The sequence below is a fragment of the Podarcis muralis genome, chromosome 1 (assembly GCF_964188315.1).
Source record: "Podarcis muralis chromosome 1, rPodMur119.hap1.1, whole genome shotgun sequence".
Classification (NCBI taxonomy): Eukaryota; Metazoa; Chordata; class Lepidosauria; order Squamata; family Lacertidae; genus Podarcis; species Podarcis muralis.
This window is the reverse complement of record NC_135655.1, coordinates 17499943-17522541: the sequence shown is the minus strand read 5'-3', so window position 1 is coordinate 17522541 and position 22599 is coordinate 17499943. Positions and strand designations below refer to the sequence as shown.

The 22599-nt window shown below is 44.1% G+C and overlaps 1 protein-coding gene across 10 annotated transcripts in view; it reads left to right on the top strand.

The window, feature by feature from the left end:
* EVL (Enah/Vasp-like) overlaps positions 1–22599 on the top strand; it is a 124989-nt gene that overhangs the window by 9136 nt on the left and 93254 nt on the right. The gene's annotated exons all lie outside the window — the stretch shown is intronic.

Genomic DNA, 22599 nt, shown 5'->3' with positions numbered 1-22599 from the left:
GAAGTATTTTCAGGCTGTGGACTACCTTGATTGATCTCACCTGGCCAGTGGTTCCTCCAGACAGCAATGCTTGTTTGGGCTGGGATCTTATCTGCTCATTCTTGCCTACAGATGGGGACGAGGTTTGATGTCCTTACAACAACAACAACAACAACAACAGCAACAACAACAATTTATTATTTATACCCCGCCCATCTGGCTGAGTTTCCCCAGCCACTCTGGGCGGCTCCCAATCAAGTGTTAAAACAATACAGCATTAAATATTAAAAACTTCCCTAAACAGGGCTGCCTTCAGATGTCTTTTAAAGATAGGATAGCTGCTTATTTCCTTCACATCTGAAGGGAGGGTGGGCACCACTACCGAGAAGGCCCTCTGTCTGGTTCCCTGGTTCCCTGGATTTGTGTTTGTGTTTCTCTCTCATACACCAGGAATGCCATTTTTTTTAGCAGCTCCTAGGTCAAATTTGCTACTCTGTTATCCTGAGCTTCAATTCTGTGCACGGTTACGTTTATATAAATAGCTGGTCAAAATGTGTGTAGCTGTGTGAACGATGTCCTTGACTTAGCTGCTAAACGTGTATCTATAGGTATCTAAGGCAGACTGAGAGTTCATCCGTCAGTGCACGCTTAACTTAGCATACAAAAGTCACAGCTGTTTTCAGAATTGTTTTTTTTTTTCTAATCAGGAAGTGAATGGCTATTTAGGACGTCTAAGTTTTAAGATCCATTTGCTGTTTCCCTTTCTGTCTTTCTGAATACAGGCGATGATTATAGTGGCGATCAAAGTAATGTGCATGCATTTGAAACAAGGCAAAGCCCGTGCCAAGGAAGGCCATTTCCAGTCCCTGAGAACAATCTAGTTTAAGTGGAGTGACATGCACACTGGTGAGCTCAGTGACCTTGTAACCAGGAATGGCTCAGGGCAACTGCATCTATGCATGCAAGCAAAGGCTTCGGAACTCTTGGGAGCACATGCAAGCATGTACCAATTATGCCAAATGACAACAGCATCGCTGCTTGTGCTTTGGAAACAAAGGATGCAGCCACAGCGTTATCGTGTTCCAGCGCAAGCAAGGCAGAACCTCTGAGTCTGGCCAAGGACACAGACATTTACAACCACAGGAAATGGGGACATAGGGCAGCCTTGTTTGGAAGAAATCCAACATCTAGCCTGAGCAACACAGGTACTGAATAGCAAAGAAGGGAGGGAAAAAACCTTTCTTAGATTGGGAAAGGATATCGGTTCAAGCGCTAAGATGAGATTTCAAGGAACTAATTTGCAGTAATGCACTCATTGAATCAAATCTCAGCTGGCTTAAATCCAATAAAATTGATGGATTTTTAAGGCAGTTTCACTTCCTAAAGTGCCCCCCTGACCTGCTGCTTCAAATTCATCCATTTATTGTGAGCGCAATCAAAACCTTTGGTCAAATACTTGGCCTGTTCCCAGAGCAGTGACCGCACATTTATTTATTTAGTATCATCGTTCATTTGTTGTGCTTCTAGACCTGGCCTGTCTTTCTCAGCAGACCATTAGTCTTTCCAGCTACTGGGACACGGCCTGATCTGAGGCAGGTTGCAACAGCGGCACTCCCGCTATAAAAATATTTAGTAAAGAGAAAGAAAGAAAGAAAAAAGAAATGGGGTCCCCAAATGCATATCTGGGTTAAAGGTGCGAAAAAACTACTGTTCTAGACCATCCTTCATCTTGTAGGATCCCAGGACCCTGTAAGGATGAAAAGACTCAAAACAAACATAAATGCATAACAACAACAACAGCTTTCTTATTTATACCCCCATCTGGCTGGGTTTCTCCGGTCACTTTGGGGAAGATTAACTAACCACCCTAAAACCAATTCGCAAAACCACATTACTGCTAGATGTGGCTGCATTCACAAAACAAGTTGCGGATGCTTGCAGCCCTGCTTAGACAATACGAAAGAACCTTGTCTGAATTGTCTGGTTGGAGTCTAGAATGATGGGGAAACAATGTGACTGTCATTATGATTACATCATCCGTGTGCAGAGGTCAATAGGTCCCTGCCCTGAGGAGCTTACAAGCCTAAAACTCATGAAGCTTCCTTGCTTTTCCATCTGGGGAGACCCTGGTGCTGCTGAGTCTGCAAACTGCCGTCTAAAGAAGCAAAGCTAGGACCGTTGTAAAAATAGCAAAGATTCAAAAGTCTGATCCTGCTTTAAACTCAAATAAACGAACAGGTATATGTTAAATCTCTTCGTCTGAGAGGTTATTCCCAGGAGAAGATTGTAGTCGGCACCAGAGCCATTGGCTTGACAACAGTTGTTCAGGGTACTCTAATGTGAGGAGCAGAACGCCAGGCAGTGGTAATAGGCCATTCAGAAACCCTTCCCAATTGTGTGGATGAGCCTTTGGCGAAGCGTGGCTTGTTCTTGCTTACTGGAGAGTTCATAATGTGATAAATCACAGCAGATGGGATTACTAGAATGTTTAACTACTGAAAGGCCACAGTGAGGGATAAATGTCTTTATTGTGACAGATGAGGCGTTTTGCCTTCATAAAAGCAAGCGAAATACGGACTGTTGTTTGGCGATTCCAACATCTGTGAGACAGCGTGGAGATTGCACATTGCGCCATCTGTGTGACTGCACCGAGTGGTCGGCATTAGGCTGAGAGCTATAAGTGTGTGTATAGATATGCATCTACATATGCTCTGGAAAGTTGCCTGCCTGCCTGTCTTCTGTGCATTTCTTGCCTGAATTGGGTGTCTCTGTGTGCAGAAACCTCTGACTTACATGGCTGGATTGTATACAAACGTTAGAGTCGCATCCAGCGCTCTGCACACTTTTTCCTCTGGCTCTGCTCACTTTCGACTTAGGCCTTGCCCATCAGTGCTGTGAGGCCCCTGGAAGGTTGCCCATGAAGGAATCTGATCCTCTTCCTGAAAAAAAGATTTGCAGCCCCCAATGTACAGTGTTTAAAAAGGTAAAGGTACCCCTGACCGTTAGGTCCAGTAGCAGGTGACTCTGGGCTTGCACGCTCATCTCGCTCTATAGGCCGAGGGAGCCGGCGTTTGTCTGCAGACAGCTTCCGGGTCATGTGGCCAGCATGACTAAGCCACTTCTGGTGAACCAGAGCAGCGCACGGAAACACCGTTTAACCTAAATAGCGGTACCTATTTATCTACTTGCACTTTGACGTGCTTTTGAACTGCTAGGTTGGCAGGAGCAGGGACCGAGCAATGGGAGCTCACCCCGTCGCGGGGATTCGAACTGCTGGCCTTCCGATCGGCAAGCCCTAGGCTCTGTGGTTTAGATTATAGTGTTTAGCTGGCTGTGATTGCAGATAGCACTTTATTTTATATTTTTTGTTGTGTCTGCTGTATGCGCTGCTTTTTGCTCTCTCTTTTTTGGAATTATCCGGCTTCTAGATGGTTCTTTGCATTGGGTTTATATGCGAGCCACCTTGGACATTTGCCTGAGGGGAAAAGACAGGATATTGGGGTTTTTTAAAAAATGAAATAATTGAAGGCAATATGCAAACTTTACATGTGGTTTAAATGATTTGGCCTCAAGGCACACATCTGCATAGTCTGCTAGTTGGTAATAAGGTAAAGAGTTGTGAGGAATATCTGCTCAGAGCCTTGGACTTTTAAATGGATCCAAAAGGAGAATGGCAAACAGTTCTTCTATTCACCATACAGAAGTGGCAGGAATGAAGAACGAGGCCTCGCTTGTCAGTAGTTATGTGGCTGCCATCATCCTGTGTGTGTGCCTTTATTTTTATTTTATTTATTAAATGTGTATACTGCCCTTCACCCCTGCATCTCAGAGTGGTTCACAAAAACAAAAATACAATACAAAAAACACAAAATTCATAATAAAAATAAGAACAAAAATGAAGCAATACCCCTACCTTCCCACAACACATTTAAAAGGGTATATAGGATGTTAATCAATCAAAGGCCTGGTTAAAGAGGTGTATAATGGAGGCATCAGCCGGACCTCATAGAGGAGAGCATTCTACAAATGGGTCGTTCCATATCAGGTGATCGAATTTTTTTACCTCATGCCATCCAGTTTTCTTCATATAGGATATAAATATATTACTATTTAAAGTTCAGGCTAGCTTTATATTCCAGAATTTGCCAGGCATGATTGCCAGGCCATTCTTGCCTCTCCTTGCCTCTCGAGTCTATCTTTGCTTCCTGTTTAAAATTTGAATGCCCTTCCTCCCCTAGGTTTAGTCTCCCTGCAAATTTCAAACAAGTCCATTGCAAGGATACATTGCCTAGATAACATTTTGAATTTGGATATTAAGGTGAATTGACACACACGCACGCAGAGCTACCTTTACCTGTATCTCCTGGGGATGACTGTGGATTCGAAGAACATCATTCATGACAGTTTTGCACACAGATGGATTGCAGAAATCTTGCTTTAAAGATGGCGGGCTTGCTTGGTTAAGATTCCATCATGGCAAATATTTTTAGATGTTTTAATTGTGTGTTTGTCACTTTGGGAGGGTGGGTGGGATACAAATGTAATAAATAATAATCAAACGCTTTAAAAGAGGATTGGACAAATTTGGAGAGAATAAGGCTATCGGTGACTGCTAGCCATAAGGACTACAACTCTGCCTCCACAGTCAGAGACAATATATGCTTCTGAATACCAGTTGCCAGAAACCACATAGGCATCTAGATGGCCACTGTGAAAACAGCATGCTAGACTAGAGGGGTCATGTCAGGGACTGGGCAGAGGAGGAATGATGGAGACCTCCTCCCCAGCCTGACCCTTCCAGAGAAGAAGACAGTTCAGAATTACAACGGGGGTTTGAGGGAGGTCACAGCTCAGAGGAAGACGAGGGGAGAAGTTGGGAAATAATGGGAGAGGAGAAGGCTGACACGTTATCACTAGAAAGCATTCCAGAACCCAGTGAGCCTTAAAAGTAGGAAAGCAAAAGTATTCTGAAAGCCTGCATTTCTAAGCCTCTCTCTGTGAATATTGAATAAAAGACAGTTGGTAAGAACGTTCCCTTGTCTTATACCTTCCTGGCAACCTGCTGTGGGGCTCGATTCTTCTGCTGCCTGGCAGGTCATTGGTCTGATCCTGCACGTTCTTCTTATGTTCTTAATGGAAAGGGGGAAGCTTCTAACAAGTGAGGGAGATTCCTACTGTTTCTTGCCTTCTGCAAAAGGACAGTGCAAAGTGACATGATGGGACTGTTGTGCTGGAAATTGAGGAAGGTGCGTTAAGCCAGAGAGAAGCAGTCATAATTGGCCATCAGTTGACTGGATTTGTAGATCCCTGGTGAATTGAGGAGGGTGGTGCTGTGGTCTAAACCACAGAGCCTAGGGCTTGCCGATCAGAAGGTTGGAAGTTCGAATCCGCACAACGGGGTGAGCTCCTGTTGTTTGGTCCCAGCTCCTGCCCACCTAACAGTTTAAAAGCACATCAGGTGCAAGTAAATACCGTATTTTTTGCACCATAACACTCACTTTTTTCCTCCTAGAAAGTAAGGGGAAATGTCTGTGCGTGTTATGGAGCGAATGCCTGCGGGTGGCGGGGGGGGGGGATCTGCTGCAGTCATGAGCAGAGGATCCATGGTTCCCCTTCCTTCCCTCTTCCGTGGTTACAAAGCATGGATCCACATGGATCCTCAGGATTTTTGCATTGGGCTACTCCAAACTCACTGTCAGATCACATGTCTGTGGCCACAGCATGAACCACAAAAATCATATATCCACTATTTCGCTTAGAATATTTTTTTTCTTGTTTTCCTCCTCTAAAAACTACGTGCGTGTTATGGTCTGGTGCGTGTTATAGAGCGAAAAATACGGGTAAATATCGCTCCGGCGGGAAGGTAAACAGCGTTTCCGTGCACTGCTCTGGTTCGCCAGAAGCGGCTTGGTCATGCTGGCCACATGACCCGGAAGCTGTCAGTGGACAAACGCCAGCTCCCTCGGCCTATAGAGCGAAATGAGCACGCAACCCCAGAGTCAGCCGCGACGGGACCTAATGGTCAGGGGTACCTCTACCTCTAAGCATGGGATACTGGCTAACCTGGACTTGCAAGGATGATGCACGCCTGAAATCTGAAAGATACTTTTGAGCATAAACTGCCTCAAGATTGTTATTAAAACCTCAAAAATACCTTTGTGTCTCGGATATCAAAATAAAAAAATTCATTCCAGTAGCACCCTAGAGACCAACTAAGTTTGTTATTGGTAAGAGCTTTCGTGTGCATGCACACGTCATGGCTACCTACCTATAACCAGAACTACGGATATCAAAAGTCAGGAAATGTTGTTTCCCCTTCCCCCCTTTTCATAATATATTGCTATCATCTTTCTTTTTGTTATGTATAACTTTTGTTTATATTATTTATATACCTCCCCACGGCTGGTGGACCAAATTTGACAGGTGGGCAGGGCCTCCCATAGTCTGTCCACTGACATCATAGAGTTGTCTTCTCCTTCTCCTTCTGACCACTCATCGTTGTCCCACCACCAGACCCCTGGCTCTGAGCCTTCCTCCCCTCAGGGTTCCCCAACTGCTCCCTCCCACCACTTCTCTGCATCCCGCCCAGTCCATGACATCCTGGTGGGCCAAATTTGGCCTAGCCATCAAAGGTTCCCCACCCCTGCGTTGGAACATGTTCAACTCTTTGCGTTTCATGGTGGAAGTGTTGTCAAGGGTGTCAGGGAAGGAGGAGGAGGAGAGACACAAGGATGGGAAAATTTAGGGGAGAGACAGATGTGAATTTTTTCGAATACAGTGGTACCTCAGGTTACATACGCTTCAGGTTACAGAATCTGCTAACCCAGAAATAGTGCTTCAGGTTAAGAACTTTGCTTCAGGATGAGAACAGAAATCGTGCTCCGGCGGCACGGCAGCAGCAGGAGGCCCCATTAGTGAATGTGGTGCTTCAGGTTAATAAGAGTTTCAGGTTAAGAAAGGACCTCCAGAATGAATTCAGTACTTAACCCGAGTTACCACTGTAAAACTATTAATGAAAAGATTTTGGAAACCTTGCAGTAGGCCTCGGAGGACAAGACCTTATCTTAAGTTCACAGGTTGATCGTCACCTGGTTTGACTATATCTTGTCCATAGAATAAATTTCATAATGACCTAGATCAAACTGCATCTGCATATTTTATTATGCACCTTGCCTTGCAGGCACACATAGCTCAAGTCATTCTTTCTGACTGAGTAAATTTTGCTCTCTTCATGGGTGTATGTTTGTTTTCCCTGCTCAGCGAATATTAATGAGATTATATGTATTAATCAGAGGTATGTAAATTGCTCTTATATAAAAACGCACCCTTTCTTTCAGTTTGGGAATATATTCGGGAAGGGCTGCTTCGGGGTTTTTTTTTAATCCACTAAGATATGCAAGAAAATTCACTAGAAAACAACTTTTTTATCATGCAGGAGAGGAATGTCTGTATATGGAATTTAGTTCTGAACATTTCACTGACTTTCAAATAAAAACTTGCGTTCTTAAAATCTTCCTTTACTTTTCAAGAGGATTTGAAAAACAAGTTGACCTATTTTATTTCAAAATAAAATCAGCAATTTTATATCCTGTTCATGGGCGGCAGCGGCGGGGAGGAGGGGGGGAATTACATGTTAAAATACCTATCAAATTGATATTTCTGGTTAGGTTTGCCTAAGTCAGAAAGGCTTTTAGCAGGTTCTGAGAACATTAAAGGTACATACCTAATATCCATGAGCGGGAGTTCCACAGGTTAAGTGCCCCACTAAGGAATCAGCTCATAGAGCTGGAGACTCTTAATCTCAGGGTCGAGGGTTCAGGCCTCACATTGGGCAAAAAGACGCACACATTGCAGAGGGTTGTACTACAGTGGTACCTTGGGTTACATACGCTTCAGGTTACATACACTTCAGGTTACAGACTCTGCTAACCCAGAAATAGTGCTTCAGTTTAAGAACTTTGCTTCAGGATAAGAACAGAAATCGGGCTCCTGTGGCGCGGCGGCAGCAGGAGGCCCCATTAGCTAAAGTGGTGCTTCAGGTTAAGAACAGTTTCAGGTTAAGTACGGACCTCCGGAACGAATTAAGTACTTAACCCGAGGTACCACTGTACTAGATTATACTTGTGGGCCCTTCCAACTCCACAAGTCTATGATTCTATGAAATGATACATAGCACTTGTAAATTTTTTTAAAAAAATTTTTTTAATACTTTTTAAGTTTATACATTGCATTAGTTTTACAATCAATTTAACATTTCAAACTTTGACTTCCTTCCCTCCCCCTCTTTTTGCAGTTTCTTAAATTTATTTTTTAATAAAAAATCTTTTAATCTTCTGCATATCCAAATTCCATTTAATTCGTTCATTTAATTATCTACTTTAAATATATACTCTTACGAAACTGCAGGTTATTACAATAATCCTGCCAATTTTTTAATCTGTTTTCAATTTGTCTGTCCATATTCATTAAACCATTTCCATTCTTTTATTTAAAAAAGTTTGTTATCGTGATTTCTTATTCTTCTGGTAAGTTTCACCATTTCTGCATATTCCATAAGTTTTTTCTTTATCCATTTTTCCTTTGCTGGGACTTCTGCTTCTTTCCAATTTTGGGCAAGTAGCATTCTTGCTGCTGTAGTAGCATACAAAAATAAATTTCTATACAATTTAGGTAGTTCTGTCCCTGTAATTCCCAAAAGGCACTTGTAAGATGGGCAGTTCTTTGGATCAAAAGGGTTGGGTGGGCATATTTAGGGCAAAGTGATCCTTCAAGCAAACTGGTCCCAAGGTCTAAAGGCTTTACTGTATATACTAATAGTAACTCCTTGTTTTTGTCCGGGTAAAGAAGTCTTCTATCAGAGATTGGTTCAGTAGTCATCCTGGGCACAGGATCAAAAGCAGGACTCTCTGGTCTACAGCTCTTCTGCTTTAAATTGGTCCAGGATAGCCTGCCTTGTGTTACAGCTGTGTAGGATGACTCATCCTCTAATATGTGGGCCATTCTGCCATCCTAGTTAGGGAGAGACATAAATGCATGATGTAAGCATCTGACCATAATAGTCCTAACCTGTAAAGAAGATTACCTGTGAGTATCAGCAACGTGTGTTTATATTCTCGCCACCCCACCCCACCCCCAATTCTTAAACTTCTCGCAAAATGATTCCTGGATATTGCTCAAATCAGACGTTAAAAGCTGTGGGAGTCCCCGCTCACTATTCTAGAATGCTGATACGAAGCCCAACCAAACTACTAGCAGATAATCTTTTGTGTGTGTTCCTAATCCAGCCAGCTATTTTTATCAGTTGTCTTCTGGGGTCCTTAAGAAACTAGTGCAGGAGGCTTCCTGGCCCATGACTTAATTAACAAGCTATTTCCAGCCATTAGAGTGTGCAAATCATGTCTCTGCAACCCTCCAGGCCACTGTTTTGATTTCCCAGGCCCCAGCCTCAGGAGCACCCAGCTTTTAAAGTATTTTGCTGAATCAGAGCGTTGTCCGGCATATGTATAAATCTGGTCAAGTAAGTGCTCTGCTAAATGGGACCTGATGGCTTAAATCAGGCTTGAATAGGACGTGATTTCTGATTACCTACTACAGAGTTGCCGGAGAATGCTAGCCTGATTGATGCTGCTGTTTATAAGAAGAGGAGATCACTGTGTATTTATGTGCTTGCTGGGTAGGCATAATTAAATATATCTAAGCCAAATGATGCACAAGACTCAAGTACCTTGGCACTGTGAGATGTCATGTTTTAAATGATCCGCGTTCAACGCTTGCATTGAGCATTATTGTTCTCTGTTTTCCCTGTTTTTTACTGTTTTGGTCACTTACGATGAACTGAAAAGAAACATGGAAAGACAAGCAACCTTGTCCTGTTGAGTTTATTTCAAGGTGAAAACTTGAATGCTCACTTTAAACCATTAATTGTATATTTACTGGTAGCGGCCTGGTTGGTGTTTGCCAGATTTTGGAAGCAACTGGCCACTGTTATGACATTGTACCCCAAAGTGTGGCAGACTTCTTTAAATGAAAAACTTACAAATAAGCTAAAAGGGGCAAGGGGAAAAGAGAGGGAAAGCCACAAACAGATTCATTGAAGAATGGTACTGTTTTATTGCACACATAAACAAGACAGTTGACAGAGGACTTCCTACAGCATATAAAATCTTTTGGCTGGTGTGATTCCTGATATTATACTATTTTTCTTTTATTGTGTTGGACTCTTTCTTCTCCTTTGGTGTGCTATGTGACATGGCTTCATTCTGCACTGCATCATTGTTACTAAGGGGGAGGCTTTCTTTTGTTGTATATGTACTGTTGATTTACCCATAAGAAGAAAAGCAATCAAATATATATATTTTTTTTTTAAAAGGAAGTTGAACAGATAAATTGTGGCTGCAAGCTTATGCACACTTAGCTTGGAAATAAGTTCTGCTGAACCCCACGAAACGTACTTGGATACATAGAATTATAGAATAGGAAGGGACCTCAAGGGTTAACCAGTTCCACAACCAGCACTGCAGGAATCTCAGCCAGATCGTACATGACAGATGGCCATCCAACCTCTACTTAGACACCTCCAAGGAAGGAGAGTCCACAACCTCCTGAGGGAGTCCATTTACCGAACAACTCTTCCCATCAGAAAGTTCTTCCTGATGTTTAGTCAGAATCTCCTTTCTTGAAACTTGAATCAGGTCCTAGCCTCTGGAGCAGGAGAAAATAAGGTTGCTCCATCTGACAGCCCTTTAGGTATTCGAAGATGGCTATCATATCTCCTCTTCTCTTTAACCAGGCTTTTGTTGTTGTTTAGTCGTGTCCGACTCTTCGTGACCCCATGGACCAGAGCATGCCAGGCACTCCTGTCTTCCACTGCCTCCCAGAGTTTGGTCAAACTCATGCTGGTAGCTTCCAGAACACTATCCAACCATCTCGTCCTCTGTCGTCCCCTTCTCCTTGTGCCCTCCATCTTTCCCAACATCAGGGTCTTTTCCAGGGAGTCTTCTCTTCTCATGAGGTGGCCAAAGTACTGGAGCCTCAGCTTCAGGATCTGTCCTTCCAGTGAACACTCAGGGCTGATTTCCTTAAGAATGGATCGGTTTGATCTTCTTGCAGTTCATGGGACTCTCAAGAGTCTCCTCCAGCACCATAATTCAAACATACTCAATTCCCTCAACTGTTCCTTCTCTAAGTAGACACGTATAGAATTGATCTGTAAACCGCTGAACGTTGCATCTTACTGTGTGGGACAAATTCATACAATCCACAAATGCATAGCTTGCTGCTGTACATATAAGAACAGAAGGAGTCCTGCTGCCTCAGACCAAAAGCCTGTCTAGTCCAGCCTTCTGGTTCTCACAACAGCCAACTCTGGGAAGATCTGGGTGTGTCAACCACAGCCAAGCAATACTTCACTGATTGCTCCATCATTAGACCAGCATGTGATTTAGCATCTTTCCACAAATCATTTTAATGTGGCATTGGTATAGTGCCTGGAAGGAGATTCTGGGTCAACTGTTTCATCATGGGAATATCAGAATCCAAGCTGATGCAAAAAAAGAAAGAAAAGAAAAGCTCAAACCCAAATTAAAACAAATAAAACAAATCCCAGGTCAGCCAAGAAAGATTGCTTTTGTCTGTTGCTCAGTTCTGAATTGGCAGAAGACGGGGACTGGGTCTGAGCAAGGTCATCTAGGTAAAGGATAAAACATCTATGTGCTACTCTGTAGATCTTGGCAGATGCCAATAAAGAGTTGTTCGCAACAGACTCCCTCTGGTGGCATGTTGGCCATGGACAGCAGTTATTTTTATTCATGTCAAAATTTCATCTCCCGCTTTTCACCAACTAGGTCTCAAAGTGGCTTGCAGTGATTTTAAAGAATGTAAAATCATAAATTGCAAAAAAATTAAACTCCAGAAATTTAAACAAAACACATGGATACCTGAACGGCTAGCTCAGTTGGCAGAGCATGAGACTCTTAATCCCAGGGTCATGGGACTCGACTGAGACAGCCTTGTAGTGGCAGGGAGTTCCACAGCATTTCCATGACACCTGCATTGCTGCAGTGGTGCGCAGGATCCTGACAAATTCTGCAGCCGGTCACAGCCCATTCGGTACACATATAAACTAGGGATGATGCAATAAATCAGCTGGAGCAGCTTGCAGATGCAGGAATGTGACACGGCTCTCTCTACAAGACTGAGCTAGGGTGTTATTTTTTAACGTTTTGTCAGGAAAGGTTTAACTGGACAGGCCCAGGATTCCTAGCCACATATACATGGGGGTCTTAAATATGCACACGCCCCAACGCATTTGTTAGACACACACACACTTACACAGTTCACTGTGGAAAAATACCAGTGTGGCGCCCAGGTTACCCAACTTGGGAGGAGTGGGGCTTGAGGGTGCTATAAATCCAAGTCCTGGCTGATGTCCTAGTTTTCCATCCCTGCAGGAAACTTCGGGGTGTGGTGGAGCAGGCATGCAAGTAGATTAATAGGACAGAGCAGGAGTCATGCTTCTATTCCCCATACCCTGGGGTCCCTGTTCTTTCCAATTTTAGTGTTTGCTGATCATGATTAGGCTAACAGGATATCGAAACCTTTCCAGCCTCCAGTCATTCTCTAATCTAGTGGTAGCCAATGTGGTGCCTTCCACATGTTGTTGGACTGTCGTTCTTATCAGCTCCAGTCTGAGGAAGCCCAAAGGTAATTGGGGTTGTGTGAAGCATCCTGCATGTACTCAGTTTCAGGTGTGTCAGATGTTGGACCCTGTGCCAAAGAAACACAATTTGTGGCCTTCCAGAACAGGGTTCCCCAAAACTTCGTTCTCCAGCTGTTTTGGGACTACAATTCCCATCAACCCTTACTGTACACAGTCTGATTTCATATGGATCAAGGAGTTTTTAGCCTCTTCTACTTCTCTAAAAGCTCTGCAAGAAGCAGCCCTGCTTTCAATTTGCTCTTTTTTTAAATGTGCAGTTCCTCACAAGCCAAGATGCAGCTGCCTTTCCGATTATATTCCAGAGATAGCTTTTGCTGGGATAAGCATGTGTAGAAATGGCTCTTTCATGCTTCAGATGCTGTTGTTTGTAGGAATAATATACAAAATTAGTTGGTGACTCACAGCATCTCCAAACTGAACCTTGCACTCCAGAAACCAGTCCCTCGCAGCCTTGCAGCAAGATGATCTTGCAGGCGAATCGCTTAGGTTTCAAAAACCATCCACTTAGTGAGGGATTTGCCCAGGGATTTATTGGAGCCACAGTCATGTGACAACAAAAAAAAAGGCAGTTATAGAAGTTTCTGGGAATTGCAGGTGGGCAGAATGCTTTTGTGCTCATGCCAAGCTTGCAGACTTCCTGCAGACGTCAGGTTAGCCACTTTGAGAACAGGATGCTGGGCTAAATGGCCCATTGGTCTGATCCAGCAGGCTCATATTATGTCCTTATGGCTTCTTTGAAGAAAATTGCAGTGATCTTGGCCATGAATCAGTGATCTTGACCACTGGAAGATCCAGAACAGGTATTTTTAAAAAGTACTTATTCACACAGTCCGTAGTTAAAACTGTGCAACTTGGCAGTGATGGCCACCAAATTGGGAAGGCTTTCAAAGAGGATGAGACAAATTAATGGAGGATGCAGCTCACGATGGCTGCTCCAACATTGACTGTTGGAGGCAGCAGAGCTTCTGAATGCCAGTTTCTGGAAACCGCAGGAGAGGAGAGCCCTCTTGCACTTGGGTTTCCCCACAGGAATCTGGTTGGCCACTGTAAAACGGGATGCTGGACTAGATGGGCTATTGGCCGGATCCAGCAGGCTCTCCTTACATTCTTAATGCAAAATGGGGGCAATCATGAGCAATAAAAAACCACAACGGTGATAACTTTTGACCAGGATTCTGAACACATTAGATCCACGTATGCCAAAGTTGTTAGTTACTTATTAATGGATGAATCATAGAATCATAGAGTTGGAATAGACCACAAGGGCCATCGAGTCCAACCCCCTGCCAAGCAGGAAACACCATCAGAGCACTCCTGACATATGGTTGTCAAGCCTCTGCTTAAAGACCTCCAAAGAAGGAGACTCCACCACACTCTTTGGCAGCAAATTCCACTGCCGAACAGCTCTTACTGTCAGGAAGTTCTTCCTAATGTTTAGGTGGAATCTTCTTTCTTGTAGTTTGGATCCATTGCTCCGTGTCCGCTTCTCTGGAGCAGCAGAAAACAACCTTTCTCCCTCCTCTATATGACATCCTTTTATATATTTGAACATGGCTATCATATCACCCCTTAACCTCCTCTTCTCCAGGCTAAACATGCCCAGCTCCCTTAGCCGTTCCTCACAAGGCATCGTTTCCAGGCCTTTGACCATTTTGGTTGCCCTCCTCTGGACACGTTCCAGTTTGTCAGTGTCCTTCTTGAACTGTGGTGCCCAGAACTGGACACAGTACTCCAGGTGAGGCCTGACCAGAGCAGAATACAGTGGCACTATTACTTCCCTTGATCTAGATGCTATACTCCTATTGATGCAGCCCAGAATTGCATTGGCTTTTTTAGCTGCTGCGTCACACTGTTGGCTCATGTCAAGTTTGTGGAAGAATGTGCTACCCCTTTGTTACTTGCGCTTTGAAGACAACATGGTGCATTTGGGTGGGTGTCATCCTGCTAAGATCATGCCCTGCTTGCTTGGCACATCCAGGCTAGTGTCTGAACAGACCCTACACATATCTGTATATGTGCAGGCTTGTCTAGATGCAGGATCTGTTCAGATTTATATCTGAACAGGAGCTGTGTAGGTTGGGGTGGGGCCATTGGGCATGATCCAGCCCACCCCATGTTCCAGTCTGTGGGTTGTATCCAAAGCAGTACCAGGTGGCTGTTCCATCAGTGTAAGGATTTCAGCTTGTGCAGTGTATTATTCGCCCCCTCTCCTCTCCTCTCATATGCTCCCTAAGTCTGTTCTAGGGGTTCCCTTCTGGAAGAGACTTGGGGAGGAGAGAGGGAAGTCCTGTTACACAAGTGGAAATCCTTGCGAATACCACCCTGTATGCCATTTTGCCTGAAAACGCCCTTTGCTTCAAAGTTGGTGCTTCGTCCTGGGTTTAATTTCCTAGATGTGAGCGGAAATGTATAATTAAGAATACATTCCTGAAATGTTGTAGCTTGTAGAATGCTGACAGATTAATATTTCATAGCTGACTCCACTCATTTGGATCAGGGGAAGGGGGGCGGGGAGAAATCTGTTATCTGGGGTTGTGTTTTTTTGGCGGAGAGTGGGGTTGGTTTAACAGCTGCAGCAGCTGCGAAATTGTGAATCAAAGGGGAAGCAGAAGCATGAGACCAGCGGCCTGAGATAAGTGTGAATTACAGAAATGAAATTTGGATGCATTCTGAAACTCCGAAGCAACAAAGGGATATATATGTGTTCACGCATTCTGCATGACTGACTAGCTGCAGATTCTTTACAGTGGTACTGTTAAGGCTCTGTTAAATGAATTTCACGCTGGGCTTAACCAAACCTGGCAAAAGAGATTTGCAGTTAGTTTGCCACTCCCCCAAGTGAAATGATGAAATCTGACATTAAGCAATTTCAAGCAGTGTTGGGAATTATTGAGTCCTGGGCCACTTTGCCAGTAGTAAACGGACCATTTATGTTTATCTGTTTGTATAACCTTTTTCTGCCTCCTCCCCCTGCTCCAAATGCATACTGAGGAGCAGCGAGAGCCAAACTAGTTATAGAAATACAGCATTGTAGAGTTGGAAGGGACCCCCGAAGCTCATCTAGTCCAACCCCCTGCCATTGCATTGCTTAGGGCTGCAATTCAGAGGGAGAGTGCATGCTTCGAGTACAGGTGGTCCCAGGTTCAATCACAGGAATCCCCCAGGTAATGTCCCTGGAAACTGCTGGCAGTCAGTATATAGACAGTACTGAACTAGATGGACCAATGGTCTTACTTGGAACAAAGCAGACTGCACTACGGAGGACCCTTAATTGTGGCTGCTGTGGCTGCCTTCTCCTCTACATTACTTGCATCATGATGGACATTACCACAGTTTGATCTCTGTGAGACTCCTTCTTTGTCCATGTCACACGTAGGTGGGTGCATAATTCCTGTTTATCGGGCAGTGGCAGAGCTTCCATGGTTGCTGGGCACCTGGACATATTGTTTCATGCACCTCAGTTCCTGAGCAGTGAGAGACTTCTGAGGTTTCAGCGATTACACCAGATTTAGTTTCCTTAGAATGAAGGTCAATGGAGACACTTCTGTATGAATTGAGCATAAGATGGAAGGGCTCGCAGCATCAACACTCCAACACAGGCATGGCCAAACTTGGCCCTCCAGATGTTTTGGGACTACAACTCCCATCATCCCTGACCACTGGTCCTGTTAGCTAGGGATGATGGGAGTTGTAGTCCCAAAACATCTGGAGGACCGCGTTTGCCTATGCCTGCTCTAACAGATCTTGCTTCCCTATTAGGTTTCCAGGGAAACCCCCCTCCCCAGAGCTATGGGATTTGGCCCACAGAGGAAGTCAAGCCTCTCTGTTCATCTTCTAGCCCAGTTATAAACTCACCTACAAAACTAGCCCCCCCGACCTATAGGATGACCTGGCATCCCACCAGGTGAGGGGTGGGGATATGTCTACCCCTTCCTGGGGAGCTTCATCACTTAGTTGTTGCTATGGCAACATGGCCCTGCTGTTTTAGTTATGCAGAATGTGGTGCTTAGGCCATTAGCCTAAAAAAGAAAGTGGTCTGACCGCTTCAGCGGCTTCTTCTGCTAGATTGCAAGCTTCATGGATACAGAAACACAGAATTGCTGCGTAAAATTGGCCTCTCTTTACCTTTGAAAATGACAGTGCCTGTCAAACGGGATCCAGGCACGTGCAGAGGCTTCGCTTTAACTTTCTGGAGAAGGTTTGCCCTCCTACCCTTTTCAATTCTAGCATTTTCAGCCCCGGAACGAGAATTCAGCGCTGCGGCAAAGGTCATCTCCATCACCGCGTTTCTCGTTCTGTCCTTTAGCCAGACAGCATTAAAACTAAACCCACAGAATGTCTGACAGTGCAGACAAATGGGAGAAAACAGGCTCGGCAGATTAAGATAAGATACATAATTTTGCATGTGCAATGTTCAAGATGCTCAAGTCTCAAAAGTGGGTATGATGATCTACAATACAAGTCTCTTTATTTCCCTCCCTCCTTCCCTGGTTGTTGGCTTGTGGTTCTGAAATATTTTAAGATAGTTCTGGTTGGAGTGAAAACAAAAAAAAATCCTTCCAGTAGCACCTTAAAGACCAACTAAGTTAGTTCTTGGTATGAGCTTTCGTGTGCATGCACACTTCTTCAGATACTTCAGATAGGTGTATCTGAAGAAGTGTGTATGCACACGAAAGCTCATACCAAGAACTAACTTAGTTGGTCTTTAAGGTGCTACTGGAAGGATTTTTTTTTGTTTTGACTATGGCAGACCAACACGGCTACCTATCTGTAACTGGTTGGAGTGGATGACCTTGGTCACATCCAGGCAACCTGTTAACTGAGTGTCCATCCTGATTCGTTTGTAGGATGGTGTTCATTGAGCGTTACTTCTGATTTGTTTCTGGGGAGGTTAGATGGTGTGTTGCATTGAAGCAGTCATCACCCTACACTTTCCAGTGCCTTTTCGTGTCACTTTCCTTATTGCAGAGTCCAGTTTTGGGTGGAAGAGCAGATTTGTTGCGCAAGGGCACCAAATCAACCTGTAAGTGGTTTCCAGCACGTGACTGAATCCCATCTGAAAATGGTGACAGTCTGGAACCACCCTAAAGTAGAGCTGTTTCCCAGCACAACCTATAGATCACCGGGATTGAACCTGTAATGTGGAAAGTGTGTACTGAGCTGACATTATTCTCACTGGAAGGAAACCTCATCGTTGTGACAAAAAAGCATATATGCCTGTGTTTTCATTTGCAAAAAGTTGCAAGGAACCAGGCAGAGGGCCTTCTCAGCAGTGGCACCCTCCCTGTGGAACGCCCTCCCATCAGATGTCAAAGAGATAAAGAACTACACAACTTTCAGAAGACATCTGAAGGCAGCCCCATATTGGGAAGTTTTAAATGTTTGACATTTTACTATGTTTTTATATGTGCTGTAAGCCATCCAGAATGGCTGGGAAAACCCAGCCAGATGGGCGGGGTATAAATAATACAATTGTTGTTGTTGTTGTTTCCTTTTTATATAATAGCTATACCCTTCTTTATCAGCAATACTGGTTCCCAAAACATTTTATAATTAAATACATGGGTAAAATCATAACAGGGATATGTATAGACCTTGATGAATATATGCATTTCCGTAACATATTCTGGGATGAGAGGGTTTTTTTGGGGGGGTGGGGGGGTGGCGTGTTGGTGCAGAAATTTGTTTTCCTTGCTGTAGAAACATTAATAGTACTGCCTTGTGAAATTGTGTGTTAACTGTGCTTTACTTGCATTTCTGTCCCAGTGCAATGTTTGAGATCAGTTCCAATAAATGGTTTGCAAATTGTCTTAATCTTGGCTGCTTTTAAAGACTCTAAGCATGTTCGAAAAGTGCACAGTTATGGGACGGGTGGACACAAAAATGTGTAATGTCGCCTTGGGTGACAGGCAATACATGCCCACGTGGTCTGCAAATCATTCAACTGCAGCCATTGGTTGAGATAAGGCCTGATGTCTGGAATGTCATCGAGGATTCTGATATGCTAACCTTTCAGCCTTGCAGCTACAGTGTTAGCATGCAGTTCATATTCTGCGGCAGAAGTTAAAGGTTGATTTGCCTGGGATGAAATTCTCATGAGACACAGAGAGGCTCTGTGGTCAAACTGGACATGTGCCTAAAGTCATTGCAGGCAGATAGAATTATTGCTTTTCTTCAATTTATCATCTAGGCGGGAAGGGGAGCCTGACTCATTCTGAAGGAAACGTCGGAATGGGAGGTTTAGCCCTTTTACTGCTGCACTGAGATTGGAATGGAGATCAGACCGCTCTTGTCAGGCTTTGGGGCAGCCAAGAATCAGATACAATGGTACCTCGGGTTACAGACGCTTCAGGTTACAGACTCCGCTAACCCGGAAGTAGTACCTCGGGTTAAGAACTTTGCTTCAGGATGAGAACAGAAATTGCGTGGCGGCGGCGGGAGGCCCCATTAGCTAAAGTGGTACCTCAGGTTAAGAACAGTTTCAGGTCAAGAACGGACCTCCAGAATGAATTAAGTTCTTAACCTGAGGTACCACAAGAAGAGCTCTTACCAAGTCTTTTATTCAATATTCACAGCGAGAGGCTTAGAAAAGGTGCCTCTATTTCAGTAACGGCATTGCTCCAAGTAAAGTCCCACCCCCTCTCTCCTATTATACGTCATCCTGATATGTTGACTGATCTGTGCTTTCTGCCTCTGAGCTTTCTGTTCTCCTACTCTCAATGACCACCGGGTCCTGGGAGGGGAGGGTCAGGAATGCTTTCTAAAGACACGAGTTTGTCAGCTGTCTCCCCCCTGGTGCTTCTTCTTCCTGCTGCCCCTCTCCCAATATTTCCCTGCTTCTCCCCACTGCAGCCTCGGAACTGTGACCTTCTGCAAACCGCTGTTCTAAATCTATACTGTCCTCTTCTCAGGAAGGTTCAGGATGGGGTTGGAATCTCCACTATTCCTTCTCAGTCCAGTCCCTAACACGCACGCACAAGCACACACCACAGCTTGGTGGTGATAAGGGAGCCCCCCTTGACACCAACAGGGACTTAACCCGTTTTCCAGTCTCACTGTGGCACTGAAAGAAACAACCCTCCCTTTCCCACCCGCTGCCATCAGAGCAAATGTAGGGCTCACATACCCCAGTAATAAGGAAAGAAAAAAAAACAAGATATGCGTAGTACAGGCATGGGTGAATTTCTCACCCATGCAGATTTGAGGAATCAAGGGAAGGGTGGTTAAGGAAGATACGGGATGCAAACTTAGAACTGGGTATCTCGAAGGGAATGATGGGTAGTGGGAGCATAAAGGAATAAAGAAGCACAAGAAAAAATAAGATTACAGGTAAACCTCACCATTCATTTAAAGCACTTTGCTTCCCCCGGATAATCTTGAGAACTGTTGTTCAGTAGAGGTGCTGTGAATTGTAGCTCTGTGAGCGGAGAACTACAGTTCCCAGGGTTCTTGGGAATGTTCTTTAAATGCATGTTGTGGGTGTGCCCAGAGTCTAAGCTGTTTGGCACTGGCAGGAAACAGATAAGCCTGCAAGGGGGAGGGGAGGCTTCCTCTTCCTGTAGAGCTGCAAAAAAAAAACAACAAAAAAAAAACACCTTTAGAAAATCTGGAAAAGGGCTGCATTCATATAATCCAGGAGAGAGCCCATGTGTCCTCGCCTGTGGCAGAGAAATCTGTTATGGAGCTTTCGTGCTTGCAAACAGTTTGGCTGTTAACCGCACATGAAAAATGTTTTCGTGCAAACTGGCTCCGGCTCTCTTCGTGTCGCCATGTAGTGATTTATGCCAGGATAAAGTGGCTGTAAAACTCTACTTAATTAAAGCGCGAGCGTTTAACAGTCACAACACAGTGGCAGAAACGACAAGGCCGAGGGAGAGTTGATCTTTGCGACCCAGAGTTGTCCTTTTGCCAGGCAGTTAGAATGAAGGCCCTTGAAATGTGCTTCTCTTTCCTGCCCTAAAACATGTGGTTCTCTCTGCCTTTTTAAGTCTCTTTAAATGTGTGCATCCCTTTCTTTCGCAAAAGCTTAAGGCAAGTCATACGCAGAAGCCTACATCATAAGGGAACACAGGAAGCTTTATAGCTAGTCAGACCTTGAGCTCATCTGGCTCAATATAGTTGACATTGGCCAGAGAGTCTTATCAGTATCCGCAGAGAAAATCTGCAGCTATGCCTTTATTGTGTCGCTGCTGCTACTAGTGCTCTATCTTAAGTTGCAAAACGCATTGATTAAAATTAGTAAATGCCTGTATCAAGTGGGAAATGGAATTAATATCGGGTGCAAGAAAGGCGGTAGTTTCGTAAAATGTGCATCTATAGAACAAGCCATCTGCCCGTTTTTTAAAAAAGAAATAAGGGTTTCCGTAAGTACATTGAATATATAAAGGCCACAGCATGCAATGCCAGCGATGCTGTGATTGTTAGAAGCACTGACAGCCTCCCCTCCAGCTATTAACATTGTCTCCTTTCAACAACATAAATGTCAAAATGTCTGCTAGCCTAATTAGAGCAGTAGGTCAACCAGCGCTTTCTCTTGTGCAGCAACCTGGGCCGTTAGCTACATTAAAAGGGACCACCTTGGCTTAATCTTTATTTTCTCCATGTTTTGGTGTAGAAACTCAGCAGGATTATTTACCCATATGACCTCATGGATTATTATTATTAATTTATTTTAAACGCATTTGCATTCATACGTGTTTGCATGCAAAGTGACTGACAGTTTCACAGGGGACAAATCTGCAGAAAGACAGCGGCTTTTTGTTACAAAATATTTTGCAAGAATGAAAGGGTTTATCCTACATGGAAGCAATTTGCTCCCACAAAGGAAAAGGCATATTTCAAAATAGAAGGGTAAGCCAGTCTCCTCTTTTCCAGGCTAAATATACCCAGCTCCTTCAACCGTTCTTCATAAGGCTTGGTTTCCAGACCCTTGGTCATCTTGGTCGCCCTATTCTGCACATGTTCCAACATGTCAATGTCCTTATTAAATTGTGGTGCCCAGGATTTAACAATACTTGAGAAAAAAAATACTAACAAATATTTTAAAAACCGTATTTTTCTGTGTATAAGACATTGCTTTTTGCTTTAAAAAATTAGGCAAAAATTGGATGTCGTCTTATACATGGATAGTGAATGCAGAGGGGGATCGTGCAATTAATGGCAGCAGCAAGCAGGAGATTGGCAGTGGCGATTGGGCGTGTGATTGGTGGCTGTGGCACGGCCTGCTGGCGATTGGCTGTGGCTGTGGCAATTGGGCAGGCGATTGGCGGCCGCAGCAAGGGGGTGGGTGGGCTGTTGGTGGTGGCGAGCGGGCAGACAGTTGGTGGCTGTGGCGAGGTGTGTGATCGCCAGTGGTGGGCAGGCGGGTGAGTGATTGGCGGAAGTGACCTCCCCCACCCCCCAAAAAGCTAAACAACTTAATTTTTTAATTTTGGGTTTAAAAAAATAGGGATTGCCTTATACATGGAGGCGGCTTATACACGAAAAAATACGGTAAGTAAAAATATCAAAAGCCTTTTGGAATGAAGGATGTTATGATTTAGTATGTTTACTTTATAGACTAAACCAGTTTCCCTGGCAAAGGGTGAAATTAGGTATCTCTTTAAAAACAAACAAAACTCCCTGCAATGTATTGGAGGCAAGTAATATTCCCATCGTTCTTTTTTTGATGCTTATATGTCAGATGCACTATGACTTTTTCTAATAAGACCTGGAGACAGAAACTGAAGTAACAGCCTTATGATTCCTCAGTGGTTCCTTTGCCTTGCTTGGGAGAGTCGTAATGTTTTGGTGCTTGAGTAATGTCTGAGAGTCTTCCCTAGCTAGATGACAATTAGAAGTTCACTCTTTGCTGTGCAGTGGTGCTGAATTGGGCTAAAATGCACTCTACTGCGGTGCGAGGA